Source organism: Amblyomma mixtum, chromosome 8, assembly GCF_055824585.1.
Source record: "Amblyomma mixtum isolate Tamu chromosome 8, ASM5582458v1, whole genome shotgun sequence".
NCBI classification, from domain to species: domain Eukaryota; kingdom Metazoa; phylum Arthropoda; class Arachnida; order Ixodida; family Ixodidae; genus Amblyomma; species Amblyomma mixtum.
In genome coordinates, this window is record NC_143019.1 from 37,723,732 (window position 1) to 37,741,600 (window position 17,869).

The window sequence follows — 17,869 nt, forward strand, 5'->3', positions numbered from 1 at the left end:
TGTGGGGATGGTCTGCACAGCTGGGTTCTCTGAGCACAGCAGGGTCTCCCAGTCCTTTCATGTCTTGAGGTTCTCTAGGCCTCACAGGGGAGGGTCCGTTGGGCAGAGGGAGAGGATCCCAGTAAAAAAAAAAACACTCAAACCAATTGGACATTTCAATTGGAACTAATTCGACATTCCCATTGGTTCCAATAGTATTTCCCAATTGGAACCAATTGGCTCCAGTTGTGTTTTTGGACACCCGACCAACTGGCCCCAAATGGATCCACCTGGACTAGCCAATTGAACCCATTAGGCCAGGCAGTGATTTCACCCAGAAAATATCCACAAAATATGTTGTGTTCATTGAGAAAGGTAGCTAAATGTTTGTGAATAATATGCTCTAGGATCTTGGATAAATATTTCTACAACTTAACATATTATAATGTGCAAAAGGAAAACTCATTTATGAGGGCTGCAGGGAGACACTGTGCTATGCCAATCAACATTTTTCTTAACATGCACTACTAGCATATATTAGCTCAATATGTACAGGTGCCGTCAAAAGTGGAAGGCAATATTCACGAAAAAATTGACTCATTGGTCCCCCAATTCATGCATCCTTGAATACATACGTGCAGCCTAATTGCGATTTTGCGCTCCCCTGTTTCTTTCCTTCTCCCTGTCCTCTCCGTCTCATTTTATTCTCGCTAGCCGCATCTCACGTGCTTCAGGCTTCGATGGCAGATGCCACGGCTAGCAACATCTGTTCCTTCGTATTTTATTTTCTTAATACCCATAAATAGCCACTAACAACAATTGCACTGTGCACCAACAAGCATGGACCATTATGCTTTGGATTTACAGAAATTAAATTGTTTTGACAAAGTCGTCTTCCATTTACTTTTGCCGGCGAGTGTACATCCACACAGCTCCAGGTCCCCCGCCTCATTCACCGCAATTTATTTATTAAACCTCTCCCCAAAAACATGCATCCCACCTATCACGAACCCCGCCGCAGAGCTCGCGCACGGGCACTCCACAAACACTATGGCACGGAACCGTATGCCGTTTTGGTGGATGCCGCATGCACGGGCGAGGACGCGGTTGTAGCCATCACGAACCCCTCCCTCCAACCCATTGCCACCCTTCACATAACCCCTACTGCCACTTCGGAGGAGGCCGAAGAGGCCGCCATTGCCCTGGCCATCACCCGCACGGAGGCCCGATATATACTGTCAGATTCCAAAACTTCCATACTAAATTTTGCTCGCGGGAGAGTTCACGTCCCTGCATTTCGCATACTGGACTCCCTCGCCGCGCACCCGCCCCGCCATGTGGAGCTGATATGGGTGCCTGCCCACTCCGGGAATCCCGGAAACAAGGCCGCCAACGCTTTAGCCCGAGCTTCTCTCAACCGGGCACCGGCGGCCTCCGACCTGGGGTTCTCGCGGGAGCGCATGCACTCATTCAGTGAAATGACGCAGGCCTACAAAGCCGAGCGTCGGCTCTACCCCCCACCTCATCCTTCCCTCGACAATTACCATCAGACACTTTGGAGGCGGCTCCAAACACGCACTTTGCCCTCCCCTTATATACGCTCGCGATATCACCCAGTCCACACGAACCCTTCCTGTAACCTCTGCCACCACCCCAAAGCCACTCTCGACCATATTCTTTTCCTCTGCTCGGCGGATCCTCCCCCGCGGGGCCTGGAGCACATTACCACTTGGGAGGCTTGGGAGACCCTACTGCGCTCCAAGGACCCGGCCAAGCAAGCCATCGCCACCGGCCGGGCTGCCAGCGTCATGAGCCTCCGGGACATGAACGTTTGAGTGCAGTGGGGCGCCGTGCGGGGGCCCAAGGACCGACGTGTCCAAAACTCCCTTGTTACAAATAAAGTTTTCATCATCATCATCAGAAAACACACTCGTGCGCTCCAACTTATATACCCAATTTTTGAGGCTGTCAGGCTGTGACCAGTGGCGCTTGCCCTCTGAGTACAGTTAATTTAATTTCAGCTGCAGTGGTGGTGTAGATGATGAGTACAATTTAGTAGGTCAAGCTGCTGATAGCTCTTATTATAAGAACCATGTTAGCTCTACCTTGTTTGTCAAATATGCAAACATTCATTGGATAAATTGGGTGCAGTGGGGCGGACCAGTTGGATGCAATGGGTAAGACCAATTGGGCTCACCAATTGGAAACCCAAACGGTCCATTTGGATAGTCCATTTGGACCATCCATTTGGAACACCATTCCATTTGGAACCAGTCGGTAACTGAACTGGTCCAGTTGGAACAGTTGGAACCGGCTGGAACTAGTTGGAAATCAAATTGGTTCCAATGGTTTTTTTTTTGTTTTCTGGGGTGTGGAGGGAGAGGCGAAGGGTTGCGGCATAGGGTGGAGGCAGGAGTGGAGGAGAGATACATAGTTGGCCAGGATAAAAACATGAATTAAGTGACCTTTCCCTCGTCTGCAAATAACACTACGTTAAGAGACGCGGTTTGGTAGACATAAACGCCGCCTCACGTGCCTCTCAGCAGCCTGATCAGAGCACGTGCACCAGCACTTGCTGCGATATAAGCGGTCGAATGTTTCGCCCACGACGCCGACCACAAATGAAGAGGGGGGCACTGGGGTATTTGTTACAGCTGGCGTTGTCGCTTTGGCGGACGCGGTTGTTACGACGCGCGCGTCTGTTCTTTCAATCTTTCCTCATATCTTTCAGTGGTGGCTCAGCTCGAGCCAGTCGTCAGGCCCGTGCAATTTCCTTTTCATCTTTTTTCAGCCGCAACAACAAATGAAGAGTGTTCCGGCGGGAGATACACTCTGTCCTCTAGCTCCCACTGCAATGACAGTGTTCCGGTTACGGCGTTCGGCTGCTGAACACGAGGATGCGATATAAAGTCCCGTTAACGGCGGTCGCTTTTTGATTGAGACGAATTACGCAAGATACTCCCGAGTGCTGTGATAGTGCACGAAACTGAGCCGGAGCTCTCCATTGCGGCGCTGCTTTGTCACGCACCCTCCTCCGTCCCCACGGAAGTGGTTAAGTCCACTGAGAGAGAGAGTAAGTGCGCTGTAACATATTAAGGCGAAAGACTTATGGCTCATCCTCGCGGTGTCCGTCCGTGCGCTGGACTCGTGCCGACTGTCGCCTCTCCTCCGCGCAGCGGCGCAACCTCCTTCCCTCCTTAGCGACCGGCGCGCCGGTGGGGGGCGCAGCTGTGCATAGCAACCGTGATGTCACACAATAGCGGTAGAACGAGCGCGCGCGCGTCGCCGGCGGCAGCTGCACCGCGCCGTTCCTTCGCCAAACGTCTCGTTGCAGTCGAGTGAGTGAGACGCATGGCTCCTACGCGGCCCAGTGATTCCGGGCCAATCGGTTCGGGGAAGCGGCAGCGGACGCCGGATTCCCACAACACCAAACGCCAGAAGAACAAGGAGCGAATGCGCATGCGCCGACTGAATGTCATCAGATGCGAAAGCAAGGGAGGCAGAACAGTCGAGGCTTTCGCCAAGCACGTTATTTCGTTATTTAGTTCTTTTCATCGAAAAAAAGGGGGGGGGGGGTGCAGTGCTGTTTGCTCTAATTGACGTGATCTAATTTAGACCACCTGGAGCTAGATTATCGTACGTGCGCTTACATGGTACAGTGCACGGGCATTTTTTACATTTAGCGTCCAGTGAAATGTGGCCGCTGCTTCCAGGATTGAAAATTGTTTTTGAGGAAAGGAAATAACTGTCTCACATATCTCTGTGGACACCCGAACCGCGCCGTAAAGCCCTACCTCGATGGACGCTTCCGAGGCGTACGCGCGAAGCGTCTGCGCGCCCAGCACGCGCCGCGACGGGCGTCGAGAAGTGGCATGTAGGTACAGTCTTTGTCAAAAGTAACCAGGCTGCATGGTTTTGCTTCTCAGTCGTTTATTTAAACTATTATGCGAGCCCTCAAGCTCTAAATCTCTATATCCACCATACAGAACCCCTGTCCTCACCTTCAAAGAACTTTTCGATCTTAGGGAAAGCTGTAAAGGCTCTACAATACAAATTAGAAACAAATCTTGCGGCCTGGTTACTTTTGACAAAGACTGTACCTCCATGCTCCTGGTGCTGGCTCGCTCCCCCTCGCGAGCCGTCGGAAAAGAAAGTGTCAAGCCGTGAAAAGAAGATGGTTCGGGAGCTGCAAGGATTCCAAGAAATCTTGGGTGAATCTGAAAGAGCTTCCAGCCATGAAGAGTCCCCGAGAGCACTGCGGTACCCCGTTGCAAACCGGACCCCGCTTCCGACGCGCGCCCGTGCGCAGGCGCCGATATCTGACATGCACAGATATCTGCGCCCTGCTCGCGCGTCGCGCCTCGCGCATGCGCAAACAGGCTCCAGCGTACGCCCGTGCGCTCACTGATATCGCACAGCACCATGGAGGAAGAAAAAAACTCCATGCACAGCACACGGGCGCCTTATGGGTTTCGCCCCCTTGTAAAGAGGCCGCCGCGGTCGGGTTCGAATCTGTGCTCCGGCTCAGCAGTAGTGATGCAAAACTAGTTGCGAATGTCCTAGTTGTACTATCGATAGTTGAGTAACTATCGATCTATCGATGGTAAAAAAGACTATCGATAGTGCGCTATCGATAGTTAATACTTTCGATAGTTAATACTTTCGATAGTAGTATCGAAAGTACTATCGATAGTACTATCGATAGCCGCTGCGATACTACTTGTTATATATGGTACTATAGGTTCTATAAAATCAACCAAGCGTGCCCTCTGCATCCTAAACTTGGTTTCCCGAGCGTGTGGTATGGAGGTGATGGTATGAGTAACTGACAGGACTCGCCCGTTTACGCGGCCTACGCGTCAACGAGCTCTACAGATGTTCCCTACGCAAAGTTGCTGGATAGAATGTTAGCGTGCGAATGTCCTAGCTGCGAAGCATCTGTGCGAAAAGCATTTATGCAGTGGTTACGTCAGCAAGACGACATCTGCAGTGCACGATAGTGTCGTGTAAGCTAGCATAACTTGTGCTGTTTGTTCTTTTTTTTATTATTCAAGTTACTCACAGGCTCCTTTACATTGGAGCATTGTGTGAGTAGGGCAGTACATAGAAGTTTGAGAGCAGCGCAAAAAAAAAAAAAAACAACGACTGAAGAGAAACCTTATACAGTAGAGAGGCACTGAGTAGAATACAATTAAAGTAATACAATGCACAATAATTAGGTAAGTTTCAAAATGTGGCAACATGGAAAGGAACATGATTTGACAGTGAGGCTAAAAAGTGCACAAGTTAGTTCATACTAAGCAGCAATAAAAGAGATTTTTCGCAAGAACATAGAGAACTGAGACACTAGGCGAGGATTGCGGTTATCTTATCAGGAAACGTAGCAGGATTTCTGGTATTAGTAACATCGATCGTCAGGAAGGCTGTTCCAATGGTTTATGGCACGTGGTAGAGCAGACATGTTGAATGCTTTTGTATGGCCAAAAATACGCGCAAAGCTGCTATGATTATGAAGGCGATGAGACGTGCGACATGGCCGTGACAAAGGTAATGTGTGACTGTGAAGACTGAAAACCATTTTATGAAATAAGCAAAGTAGTGCTACTGTACGACGTGATTCTAAAGACTCAAGTGATAGCGATGACTTGATCTTAGTGACTCTGGAATGCCGGTTATAATCGCGAGCGATGAAGCGTAGCAGCACGGTTCTGTATAGATTCGAGATTACGTGTTAGATACGCTTGGTAAGGTGACCAGATGGGGGATGCAAATTCTAGTTGTGGGCGGACAAACGTCTGGTAGGCTAGTTTTCAAGTGTCAGATGGTGCACCATGAAGAAGGGTTCGTGAAGCCTTAGCTGTAATTTTATTAATGTGTGTCGACCAGGAAAGGTTTTGATTTAGGTGAATGCCGAGATATTTATATGAGGACGCTGTTGTCACATGGTTACTGCTGAGCGAGTAGGTGAAAGAAGAGATTGAAAGTTAACGGCTGAAAGTCATCAATTTACACTTATCAGTGTTGACCGGCATTAGCCATTCGAGGTATTTTTCCGAACGGTCCCAGTGCTTGTTCTTTCATCGGATGCAGTTGCAGGTATTTTTCCCAACTGTCCCACTGCATGTTAAATAACCACAGCTGGTCGAAATTTACCCGGAGACCTCCACTACGGCATCCCTCATATATAGCTTGAGTCTCTTTGGGACGCTAAGCCTCATGAGACCGTGAAACCAACCAGGTATCGCAAATATTTGGTTATATCTCTGGCCAACAAATGCATAATATCAATATTGTTACTATCAAATCTTACCATCGACAGCTTCCCTGTCGATAGTCTTGCTATCGATAGCGGCAAGGGCGTCCGCAGAATTTTTTGCAGGGGGGGGGCCCATTGGTGCCCCGGGGGGGGGGGGGGGGGGGTATGTTCGTAGCAGAAAGGCGCTATTTGCGGAGTAAATTTATTTATTTATATATAAATAAAAATTAAACAAAATGCACACATGAAAGAAAAATTACAAACAGCAAATTAAAGCGCGGCTAGGAGAGGTACATTGGAGTTTATCAACGAAGAAACAACTAAAATTAATAAAAATGCAAAAAGATGCTATATCACTTCGTGGAGAAGAGTGCTCAGTCTTGCTGCATACGGGTTCTCGACTCACCCGGATTGATGACCAGCACACAGCACAATATGTTCACAAACACGCAACTACAGTCACTCAGTCAGTCTTCCTTGAACAGCAACTGTAGGCGCCTCGGATTTTTCTGGGCGAATTGCGTAATTACACGTGTGATAAATTCACTTCTGTGCTTCATTACACGCTCTCGGTGCACACTCATCATACACATTGATTGGAAAAACTGTTGAACGCGTACGTTGAAAACAAAAGATGACTATATATACAACGAAAACTTATTTACAAGATAAATGCACGCTCGCAGCTTCATACACCTCGCTCCATCTTGCTTGCGCATCCGCACAGTCGAGCAACCGCACACACACTGCTCTCCGCTCGTCGTTTTCTCGTCCGCTGTCTTGGTTGTTCTCAGCTTCGCTGACAACCGGCCACTAAAAACACCCAAGCACAAACACAGAGGCGCGCACACGTGCAAGGGCTTACTTGCCGCAGTATCCCCGAATGCGCACTTTGGGGGTGAAAGGAACGCCGCGCAACTTCCGAGGGGAAGGGACACTCGCCACTCCAGTCGGAAAATTTGTTTTTGTGTTTTTATGGGGTTCAGAGCCCCAAAACGACTCAGGCTATGAGGGATGGAGTAGTACAGAGTTCCGGGTAATGTCGACCACCTGGGTCTCTTTACCATGCACTGACACGCACAGTACATGGGCGCTGTTGTGGTTTGAGGCCCAGCCAGAGGTGACAGGAGAGCCAGGCAGGCGCCATCGGGCTGCGTTGACCAAAGGCGCTGGTTTTCGCAGAAGACGCAAAGAACGCTGGTGTGGGGGCGCCTCGGGAGACTGCGTCGCCGTGAACAAAAGCAGCTAATCCCCTTTGCCGGAGATTCTGAAAGCGGCGCTTCTACCGAACTGCGCTACCCGTGGATCGGAGGAGACAGCGAGCGGCGGCGGCGCCAACTCATCGCCCGCTTGCCCCTGAGCAGCCCGACAAAGCGGGGGTGGACACGGCTGATTTTACCTTCCCTGGCGAAAACAAGATGTCCCGTGCACTGTCTGCCTCCGTGTCGCTATCTCTCTAGAGATCAAAGAAACAGACACCCATCTCAAGGCGGCTCGAAACACATGCTCGCCGGTGCCGCTGTATGTCTGGAACAGGTCGCCCTTCAGTAGAGCTAACGATGGCGTGGTTTGAAAACGGCGGAACGACGCACGCCCGGACGCGGCATTTCGCAGATGTGACCATGCGGGGCTGCTTTTACCCTTTTGACTGAGCGCACCACCGCCCCTGGCGTGCGGCCATCACTCACGGTTCGAGTGAGTGATTTTCCAGGGGGGTGCAGCCGCCCCCCCTTGCCCCCCCCCCCTCCGGACGCCCTTGGATAGCGGTACTATCCGTAGTATAATCGATAGTATTACTAGCGATAGTGGTACTATCGCTTGTAATACTATCAATAATGTTGCTATCGATAGTTTTTTTACACTATAGAGTAGTTTACTCTATAGAATAGAATAGTTTGAATTAAGAATATTTAAAAGAAAACTATCAATGTTATCGGTAGTCAATTTTCCGATAGTTTTGCGTCACTACAGTCAGCAGACGAGCGCCTTAAAGGGCCACTGAAGCGGTTTTAGAATTCGATGAGTTTAAGGTTGCCGAATGTGCGATGAAGCCTGCGAAATCATTTTGCTCTAGCATTTAAAATGTTGGCGTAATCGCCGAAAAAAGTCGTCGTCGGTGTTCAGCTTCTCTGAAGTGCACAACAACGGGCAGATGCCCCGATAATGAAGTCAGGTATGACGGCACTACGTTTCCAGCGAAGAAACGGTTATTCCATGGAAGAAAGCCGATGTTATCGAAGGTGAAGCTCACGATGCATTGTTTGGCGCCATCTGACGACGCACAGCAACATGCGGGCGTAAGCAGCGGACATCTAAAATTTCGGCAACAGCGACGTCACTGCCAAGTTTCCTCGCACTCCTCCAACGTAGTGAGGAGAAGCCTAAACGTTGTCGCGGTTTTAATCGACGATTGTGTCACCATTTTAAATGCTAGTGCAAAAATACTTTGCATGCTTTATCTAGAAGCTTGATAGATAACCTCCACTTCTCAAAAAAACCGTTTCAGCTTCCCTTTAAGCACTGAGCCACCGCAGCGGGTTTCTATCGCGCTTTCCGTTCCAGATGTACCAGCTTGACTCGGTGGCTGGCGCAGGGCATCCTCGTAGTTTAGCATTGCGCCACAATAAAGGTTTTCGTAATTATCTCTCTGTCGGTCCAGCGACCTTGTGCACATAGCAGTCGAACGCCGTAGCCCTTGAGTCACCACGGTGGATACCACTGCCGAGCGAGCGAGCCGATGTACAATATGACAGCCCAGAATATGTCACATGGTTAAATTCGCTTTTTTTAGCCAGCACCGTTTACCTGTACCTGCAACTTCTCAACGAATATTTCGGCGAATATAAACTTACAGTAATGTTCAACACTATGTTGTTGCAAGGTATAAAGTGGTTGTCTTCTTTTTCCGGAAAACAGTGCCAGCGGAAGTATATATACTGTATTTGTACATAGTGTATGTTGCCACAGGCCCCGCTGCGGTGGCTCAGTGGTTACGGCGCTCGGCTGCTGACCCGAAAGACGCAGGTTCGATCCCGGCTGCGGCGGCTGAATTTCGATGAAGGCGAAATTCTAGAGGCCCGTGTACTGTGCGATGTCAGTGCACGTTAAAAAAAAACCCAGGTGGCCGAAATTTCCGGAGCCCTTCACTACGACGTCCCAAATAGCCTGAGTCACTTTGGTCAGTTAAACCCCAATAAACCTTGTATGTTGCCACGTTACCCCTATCCGGTTAACCATAACCTTTCTTACCATCGCACCCCCTTTCTTTCCCTTTCCCTGCCCTCTCCTTGTCCTTTTATTCCCTCTTGCTGCAGCTCAGGTGCTTCAGGTTTCGATGGCAAATGCCGCGGCTAGCAACAGCTTTTCCTTCATTGTTATTTTTATCTTATTGATAAATAGCCACTAACAACAACAGCGGACGTCAGGAAACAGGTGGTGTCTTACCAGAAAGCTCGTTTACTAAGTGACAATAGTAATTTTTTAACCGTTACAGTTAGGGGGTGTGGTGCCATTGGTGATTTATACCTGCCCACCGCTATTAATTATCCCCATAAATATGTAGAAAAACCCGATTCTACACGTCGCAGTGACACATGGAATTTTTGTCTTCCTAGAGTGCCTGCTCGAAACCGTGTGGCCGTTCAACGCAGCCACACTCCCAAACAAACGCCACTCGGCGGCGCGCGAGTCAGGTTTGGTTTAGTTTGGTTTATGGGGGTTTAACGTCCCAAAGCGACTCAGGCTACGAGGGATGCCGTAGTGAAGGGCTCCGAAATTTCGACCACCTGGGGCTCTTTAATGTGCACTGACATCGTACAGTACACGGGCCTCTAGAATTTCGCGAGTCAGGTCCCTGCTTATCTGCAACCACGTCTGCAACTGCAATAGTTAAAAAGGTGTTAAATTTTAGTTAACTAGCTCAATAGTGAACACGAATTTCCTGTTTCCTGACGTCCGCCATAACTTTTATCCCTTATATGCCATGAAATCGACCTTTATTCATCAAAAAATACTATTTTTAAATATTAATGCGATAGCCTCATCAGAAAAAAAAAATTGTCTGTGGTCATAAAATTGGCCCATTGACTGGAGAGAAGAGACGTCATCAGACCGAATAATTCTTTTGTCTGGAGATAAGTGACGTCACTAGAACGGAAGGGACGTCACTTCCGGAAAAGGAATCAACAGCTTCTAATTTTCAATCGCACTGCCAGCTCATAATGCAATTATGTGACCCTGTGAATTTTTACTGGTGGGCTGCTCTGAAACATTCAGTGTATTCATGTATGCGTGCGTGCCTATACAATTGTTTACATTGCAGATATAACTACTAGCTTATATAGCATCTAGTTTAGGACCGCTCTATAATCGAAGAAACCTTGCCGCTTGTGTCTATTAGCATGCTCCACCTGTGTAAAATTTTTCCCGTACGGTCCCGGCTGCACGCAACTCCGAAAGAACTCAGTGAGTGGGAGCTAACACGTAAAGCCCCGATAACGTCGTGAGAGATGGTTACACGAAGAGTTGGGATGATCATCTCACACCCCAGATAAAGAGTGCGGCTGAGAACGAACGACAGTCAATTCCCGGCTGTTCGATGGTTACAGCGGGAGAAGGTGGTTTGGTTTGGTTTATGGGGTTTAACGTCCCAAAGCGACTCAGGCTATGAGAGACGCCGTAGTGAAGGGCTCCGGAAATTTCGACCACCTGGGGTTCTTTAACGTGCACTGACATCGCACAGTAGACGGGTCTCTAAAATTTCGCTTGCATCGAAATTCGGCCGCCGCGGCCGGGATCGAACCCGTGTCTTTCGGGCCAGCAGCCGAGCGCCGTAACCACTGAGCCACCGCGGCGGGGCACGCGGGAGAAGGTATGCCAGCCTCCGGCAACCTCTAAGGAGAGCCTAATCATATAAGTTCCGATAGTGTTTCGACGTTCGTACGTAAAAGAAATTTTCGTGCTGTGTTTTTAAAGCCATTAACTCGTTGATGACAGTTAAGATAATAAAAGTGGTTGATTTCTGTCGTTTGGAGTCGAACCAGAGACCAGCAATATACGGAAAATCTGGCTACACCAGTCAGGAAGCTGCCTATTGGGAACTGCTAGCAGACCAGAAATGGTCTTATAACTAGGGCACTGCTAAAACCTTGTCTTTTTCCCGATAAGACTCATAAGACATCGCTCACTGATAAACTTGCAGAAATAATTAAGGAAGCCGCAGAAGCGGCTGCTTTTGGACTCTTTTGATGTGATACGGTCGTTTTAACAATTGTAAGACATAACCCGGGAGGCTATGAAAAACTTGAGCCTGCATTTCAAAATCTATTTAGGTAACAAAAAGCTTACTGCGCTTCGTACGTTGATGACCATGGAACTGTCATTATCCCCACCCATCACGTCGATAGATTGCAAGCCAACCGCCGACAGGCGATCATCCGGGACAGTGCACACATAAAGCGGACCAAAACACTCTTATATGCCATGCCTTAGCTTATTATTTGTTTTAAACCTTTCTCAAATGCCTAATTACGGACAAATAAGTGAAATAAAAACACTCAAACCAACACAACGGGAACGTCAATCCCAAACTCGACATCGCGTCCCTTTCGTATTTGCCGCGTCTTCTGAGAAGCCAACTTGAACCACAGGATTGGATCGAATCAACGTACCCTCGAAACAAGCGTTTGGAAGCAGCTACTCTCAAACGCAGTGGTCCAGATGCGGAGGAAGAGAGAAAGAGTGAAAGAGAGAAAGGAGCTGGCCTCCTTTCAGTTGTACTGAGGAAAGAGAGAGAGAGAGCAAACGAAGGTAAAGAAAAGAAATGCCCGGCGTGCGCCGAGCTCGCGCCGCTCGCCGGACGGACGTGCATTGTGGATGATGCCGTGCGCGCGGCAGTGGTGTCGCTCGTGGATTACGATGGCTGCTCCTCGCCGGTGTTGTTTTCGGTGCGTTCGAACGCGTCGCACTGGGTCACGGACGGCCTGCGGCCACCGGCTGTGAGCACCCATCGCGCGTACCGGTGAGTCCGGAGTCCCATGCCGCATCGAGTAGGGCCGTTGCGGGCTTCGTTTTAAGCCTAACGCCGCCGAACTAACGGTACGGTACGTGTTTCGACGGACCGTGTGGTGGGAGGCGGGGCTCCTGGCAACAGCACACTGGCGCGTGCTGCTGCGGCGGTCCGACCATGTGCGCGCGCGCGCCTGATTGTTGTTGCTGTTGACAGGTCGCTACAGCTGCTCGTCTCAGGCGTTCGCTGCGCCTCGTCTTACCCGCCGAGGTCGCCTGACAATGAGCGAATGCATTCCAGCGCGATCGAAAAGCTCAGCGTGTGTTCGCTCTTTGAGGAAACGTTCCGGCGCTTTCTAAGCTCGGTACAACTCGCGAGGTGTCAGCGACCGGCATCGTCGATCGTTGCCGCTGTTACGTGTGTTCACGACCGAAAACAACGCCGAACAGCTGTTCTGCTTAGTTTGAATTCTTCGATGCTCAAGCTGCTGCGTTTTAATGAATCAGATGGCGTGTGACGAAGGGAAGCGCGCCACTCGCACGGAGTTTGTGCCGGTTACGTACCACGATCATCTTTTCTTTTTTTTTTTTCTGCTTGAGAGCTACTGTTCCCTGAATTAAATCATTTAGCCGTTGGGTGTTTACGAAGTAATGATGCGGAGAGCGACGTAGTGCACACTTCTTTAGGGTACATACTTCCTGTGGGAATCAATCCTTTGAACACTCTTTTCTTGCTTTTCGTAAACCAAAACTTCGTTCGAAAGCTGCGCTCCTTTCAAACTTCAATTCTGCGCATGCAAACTGTTGGGTTTTAAGCCGCTGCGTTGTTCAGGGGTAAAACGTAGTTACAAACATCGATCACGTCGTCGTTTTCGACTTTGTAGCGCTGTGTATTTCGCAGATCCAGCGCCGAGGAGTCAAGGGATCGAAACCTTGAGTCCAGCGACGGTTACGGAGCATTGCACCCAACTGCCTTACAGACATCTCCTACCGACTGGAGCTGGTTTTTCGTGGCAGAATAAGGGTGAAGGTCCGAAGCTGCCGGCGCTGGTGTATAAATAATCGCGCGCGGATGGATTAACGTCACACACACACAAAAGCGCATGTTCCTCTTCGACCCGGCGTAAATATAGCACCGCTACGGCTTGCCTTTTCACGGCCTTCCTGTTCTTACGTGGTCATCGCGGCCTCGATACGGAGCTTTTTTCTCTTCCTTGGGCCGGTCGAGCTTCGGTGGTGTATCGGAGATCGAGGCGCTCGTCTGTAGATCCTCTTTCCGAGTCAATAGCTCACCGGCGCGCTGCATGACGTGATTGAATGAGCTGTATGATTCACGAATGCAGTGATCAATAAGGGCTGAGCTCATGTAGACTCTTGTACTGCAACTTGTTGTGACCCAAATGAATGTCGGTCACTACAGCTAGATGCAGGGCCCTGCAAATGCATTGAGTTCTGTTACGCTACATTGAGTTCTGTTACTGAACACACCCGTATAGAAGTTGGTCGGCTGCGACAATCATCGTGATATATGGTCCCGACTAGGCATTAAAATACTGATCTAGCTGTTATGATTGTCTCTGATTATTTTCTATGTTTCATTTCTGAGTTGCTGTTTCTAGTTGAACATTAACTATTTAGGAGCCGCCACTGTGGCTCAGTGGTTAATGGTGCCCGGCTGCTGACCCGTATGATGCGGGTTCGATACCAGCCGCGGAGGCCGTATTTCGATGGAGGCGAAATGCTAGAGGTCCGTGTACTGTGCGATGTCAGCGCACGTGAAAGAACCCCAGGTGGTCGAAATTTCCGGAGCCCTTCACTACGGCGTCCCTCGTAGCCTGAGTCGCTTTGGGACGTTGAACCCCATAAACCAAACCAAACCATTCTTGCACAATGCGGCGGCTACTAGTTTTACCGCATAAAACTTTACTGGCGGTTGTTGCTCCCCGCCGCGCTGGCTGTATCTTGACCTGTCGCGATTTGAACGCGTAGATCGTGTTAAGAAAGGACTGTAGGTGCTAACATGCATTTAGTCTGGTTAAAAGTGTTGTAGTCGTGACGCGATAACTTTCTGAAATAAGGAGGTATTTCATCATCAGCCTTACTACGCCCAGTGCTGGGCAAATACCTCTCCCATATATCTCCAATTACACCGGTCCTGTGACAACTGAGGCCACCGTATCCACGAAAACTTCCTAATCTCATCCGTCCACCTAACTTCTACCGCCTCCTGTTACGCTTGCCTTCTCTTGGTACCCAGTCCGTTACACTTAACGGCCATCGGCTATCTTGCCTTCGCATTACATGCCCCGCCCATGCCCATGCCCATTTCTTCGTCTTGATTTTGCCTAGAATGTCATTAACTCGCGTTTGTTCCCTGACCCACTCTACCTTCTTGGTGTTCATTAACATTACACCTATCATTTTCCTTTCTATAGGTCGCTGCGTTGTCCTGAATTTAAGCTTAACCCTTTTCGTTAGCCTCCACGTTTCTGCCTATAGGTGAGTACCGGTAAGATGCAGCTCTTATATACTTTTCTCTTGAAGGATACTGATAAACTGCCGTTCACGATCGGAGAGTATCTGCCAAATGCGCTCCACTCCAGTCTTATTCTTCTAGTTATTACTCTCTTGTGGCCTGGATCTGCGGTGACTACCTGCACTATAGTAGACATATTTCCTGACCACTTCCAGCGTCTCGCTACCTATCGCAAACTGCTGTTCGCTTCCGAGACTGTTATTAGGCATTTACTCATTAGTATACACCTAATAGCAGTCATACAGCTACAGAGGAAAGCTAAACAGCTCTGAAGAAACACCTTAGTCGAAGAAATATGAGATTCAACTCATATATATATAGAGTACGGTCGAGCCCACTTTTAACGACAGCAGATATAACGAACGCTCGCTTATTACGAACTTATGCGGACGTCAAAACATTCATTACGGCAATAGTAATTCATCTCAGATGCAACGAACAATTGTGGCCGTACCGCTCGGTTATAGCGAACGAGGAGGCGCCGTAGACACGTCCCCGAAGTTAAAAAACTCGCGCTTCCAGCAAGCGCTGAGACCGAAAGGCGTCTCTCAGCTCCCGCGACACAGCCCCAGAAAGAACATGACCGAAAAAGAACAATAAAAAAAGCAGCATTGAATTTTAGGTAACCGCCAGCCATGCGCGCTCCGATGACCTACAAGGTTAACCACTGCTTACGTGGGTCCCGGCTGGACAAAGCTATCCGAAGTCTATGGATTCAAGTATATGTCGTGGTGTTCGTGAGACGGGGGCTGCGTCGAAAGCGAAGCTACTGCGCATGGTCGTGGACTGAAGTAACAGCAGTGATCTGAGAAGTTGTTTTTGTTTATTTTATTTATTTGTTTATGCTGCAGGCCAAAAACTGGCCCAAGCAGGATGGGCAGTACAGTAGAAGGGCATGAAAATGCGAAACAACATTACAAACTCGCGAATAGGATGCAGTGTTACTCAAGTAAATTCTTGCACTACTGCAATTAATAACAAACCGAAGAAACCGCACCATTGAAATCACAAACAAGTGGACAAACTGCTGTGCCAAACAACAGAAAGTGGCAAAAACGTCACAGTGACGAAATTTGAAATACATGCAAGAAAGTGGATTGCAAACACTGCTTTTGTTGGTTAGACCCAAGCACCGCAGGCAACCGGCTCAACATTGGTAATGAATGTTCTCACTCAGGTCCTTTTGTGAGACTGGCCTTTGCCAGTACGTTTCCAATACTGGGCCAATTTACCTGCGCTGCTTGGGGATTGTCTTGCCGACCCAGCTGTGGTATGCCGCGTATACTATAGTCTGGCTAGTCGGTTCCACCTTTCGTGGTCATACAGGCTGCGTCAGATAGCAGACGGTGCAGCTGGTACGTTGCATGGGCCCAAGACGATAGATGACGCTTTAGGAAACACGTGATCAGATGCACGTAGATCTGCGGAAACGCGCCGTCGATGCATAGCTAGCCGGATGTCGCCTCGGATGACTACGTTCATGCGGAGACGTCGAATCGTGCTCTGACGGGGTTACTGTACGCTAAGTAAGACCACGCCCCCTACCGCTAAGAATCTGATTATAGTGGCCGACCTGCCACCAGAGGCCGTGGATGCTTCAACCACGATTAGTTATAAAGCTGGCATTTGGCAGCTACGGTTTCGGCGAGGAGAACATGTCCGCCCTGGATAGCCTGGAAAGCGCAGAGGTATAGGGTCTGCTTCGGAGAAATAGACGCGCATGACGCATTTTTAAAGAAGTAAACGTCACTTTTGCCGTACTTAATATTTGCGGTTTTAATACGGGGAGTCTGCATGCCACGAGCATCGGATATCGGAGGTCTGTTATAAGTGCGCCCTGCTGGATGTGATCGAAAACAGCACTGATCAACGAATGGCGTACTGAAAGAAAAGGAATGTGAATGTTGGATAATTATGATCAATCAATCAATCAATCAATCAATCAATCAATCAATCAATCAATCAATCAATCAATCAATCAATCAATCAATCAATGAGTCAGCCAATAAATAAATAAATAAATAAATAAATCGGCTAATCAGTCGCTCAGTCAACTTTACCACCGATTCGTTGCTTTCTGTGTAAGGAAAGTGTCAACACGTGCGAGTGTACATAGAAGTGTGTTGAAACGTTCTTATTCTAACGATAGTTCCAGGCGCGAGCACGAGACCACCCCCTGTTTTAATTGGTAAATTCGTTTTTGAGGAAACGAAATAGTATCTGTTTCACATATCTCGGTGGACACCCGAACCGCGCTTTAAGGGAAGGGAGGAAGTGCGAGTGAAAGAAGAAAGAGGTGCCTGGAACGATTTATGTAACAGATACACTTCAGAAGGTTATGCATGAGCTGACCCAGAGGGTGGTGGTGGTGGTGAAAACTTTTAATTTCTGAAATAGAGTTTGGGAGCCACAGAGTGGCCACGCTTCATGGTCGGCGTCCCTAGTCCGGGACACCGCATGACAATGCCCCGTCTCTAGCCCGTTTCACCAGAGCCCTTTGGGACTCAAGCGAGGAGCAGTTGAGAAGGGCAGTCTCCCATGCCTCTCTGGAAGGGGTAGGGGAAGGAGGGAGGTGGGGATTTTGAGTACATGCCCACACCATGTGGAAGATATCACAGGTCTCCCCACAGTGTGGGCATCGCCCATCCGTGTTAGGATCGTAATGCTTTAAGATTGCAGGACAGAGTAGAGTACCTGTCTGCAGACGCCTTAAAGTTCGCTCCTCCGTCTTACTCAGCCCCTTTGCAGGGGCCGGGAAAAGGCGGTGGATGTCGCTATAATGCGTTATAATTTCCTTGAATCGCAGCAGCGGCTGGTTAGTCTCCGAGCCAGAAGAGCTGGGATGAGGAGCCCGGTGAGTAAGCGCTCGGGCAGCCGCGTCAGCGGCCTCATTACCTCGTAAGCCCTGGTGGCCAGGAGCCCAAATGATTCTTTTGGGTGTTGGATCAGTGGCAGTCCGTCTTAGAATGCAAGCAGCTAAGGGGGAGATCTCCCCTGCCAAGTAATGATCACATGCTTTTCGGGAGTCCGTAATGATGATTCTCGAATTGGCGTGGGCGGCAGCAAGCGCTATCGCTACTTCCTCGGCTCGC

At 49.2% G+C, this 17,869-nt stretch overlaps 1 protein-coding gene across 1 annotated transcript in view; it reads left to right on the forward strand.

Moving 5' to 3' along the window:
* The first annotated feature begins 12,077 nt into the window (after nucleotides 1-12,077).
* The window catches only part of LOC149332125 (beta-1,4-glucuronyltransferase 1-like), a 317,740-nt gene continuing 311,948 nt past the window's right edge, over nucleotides 12,078-17,869 (forward strand). Inside the window, exon 1 of the mRNA XM_089557080.1 lies at nucleotides 12,078-12,254. The gene's annotated coding sequence lies outside the window, so the exon portion shown is untranslated. The remainder of the gene's footprint in view (nucleotides 12,255-17,869) is intronic.